Raw genomic sequence first — 1,737 nt, 5'->3', positions numbered from 1 at the left:
ATCCCTCACAACAAACGCAATGTATCTGTAAGATACATTTGTATATACATACATATGAATGCCTCTTAGCCACACACTATACAAAAATTAAAATGTTTCATTTAATCCCCATAAAATTGATGTAGTGATGTCTAAAAATAGACATAGCCATTCAACTAACTCACTCATATGGCAATACAGACAACAGAAAAGAAAAACATCAACAAAATTAACCCACCACCAAGAAAGAAACCCATTGATAATGACATTGGAAATGGAATTGGGAATTGCGTTTGTTTTTTTTTTATTTGATTCAATTTTTAATGGAATGATGGTGTTTAGATAATCATCAATGGCAATTTTGGTAGCTAAAAAGATCGATTTTGTTTAGGCAGGTTCTACCGAGATTTGAACTCGGATCGCTGGATTCAAAGTCCAGAGTGCTAACCATTACACCATAGAACCAGGTGATGAAGGGGGCATTACGATCATTTTATAAAGGGTAAAACCAATGTCAAGGGATATATAATAAATGATTACAATAAATTTTTGTATAAATTTTATAAAATTAAAATTTAACAAAAAATAATTTACAACTACAATAAAAAAACGTATTTACAGATTTATTAAAATTCTATACATAATGATTTTTTTAAAATGTAAATATATAAATTATAAATAGTTTAATTTACTTAAATAAAATTTTAGGTTCTACCGAGATTTGAACTCGGATCGCTGGATTCAAAGTCCAGAGTGCTAACCATTACACCATAGAACCAGTTACTAACTACAAATTTTAGTTTTTTTGCTATTCGTAAATAATAATTTATAATTAATGGATAATATTTAGCTAATGATTAAAAATAATAATTATAACAAAATATTCTCATATCAAAAAATACTTTTAAATGTTTTATTAGTTTTTCATCATTAAAATCAAATAAAACTCTACAGCCAAAATGAAATTTCATTAGACAAACAAAATGGGTTTTTTACATAAAATATGCAATAGAGCAAAATTCATGGCAATTTTAGGAACGATTTTTTCCACCTATTATTGACCAAAAATCTGATTACAATAGTGAATTTTATTTGTCTAAAATTCAATTTCGATGAAGTGAAAATATTTTTTTTTGCGTGTATCTTTTGTCGAAGAATAATAAATACAGTCCGAAAATTAAATATTGATATGGTAACCCTACATTAAACTCCACATAAGTAAAAATAAGTGCATACTATTAGGAGCAAAGCGAAAAGAATTCAGTTAGTAAAGAAAACAGAAACTATATTTAATAAATCAAATGTTAAGGCAGATGACTTTATGTAAGAGCTATATTTATACCCTAAACCACATAGTGACCCTGATCATAACTGCCAGAAATATTGATTTTAGACCCCATAAAATCTATACCGATCGACTCAGAATCATCTCCGGAGTCGATCTAGCGCTTGGTGTCCGTCCATGTATTTGTAGTTCGCACGATTCTGATCGGAATTATTAACCGATTTTGATGAAATTTGGTATGTGGCGTTTTTTTTTTTGTAAAAGGACGAACGGTATTGAATTTGGAAAAAAATCGGATTAAATTTAGATATAGATGCCATATATATGTATCGCCCAATTTCGATAAATGGGGTCAGATTGCGTTCATTTACTAACCGAGTCAGATTTAGATAGATCGATTTTCACAAATTTGGCCATAAAATCCTTATTTATCAACCGATCCTACTCAAATTTGGCTTACTCTAATCTGTGGT

The 1,737-nt window shown here is 29.0% G+C and overlaps 2 non-coding genes across 2 annotated transcripts; both read right to left on the bottom strand.

Annotated features, from left to right (window-relative positions):
- Positions 1-372: 372 nt before the first annotated feature.
- Positions 373-444, bottom strand: TRNAQ-UUG (transfer RNA glutamine (anticodon UUG)). Its single transcript has one exon. It is a non-coding gene; the product is annotated as a tRNA-Gln (tRNA).
- A 241-nt stretch (positions 445-685) lies between these two features.
- On the bottom strand, positions 686-757 carry TRNAQ-UUG (transfer RNA glutamine (anticodon UUG)). Its single transcript has one exon. It is a non-coding gene; the product is annotated as a tRNA-Gln (tRNA).
- Positions 758-1,737: the final 980 nt, after the last annotated feature.

Source organism: Haematobia irritans, chromosome 2 (genome assembly GCF_050003625.1).
Source record: "Haematobia irritans isolate KBUSLIRL chromosome 2, ASM5000362v1, whole genome shotgun sequence".
In the NCBI taxonomy this organism is placed as follows: Eukaryota; Metazoa; Arthropoda; class Insecta; order Diptera; family Muscidae; genus Haematobia; species Haematobia irritans.
This window is presented reverse-complemented; position numbering and strand designations above follow the sequence as displayed.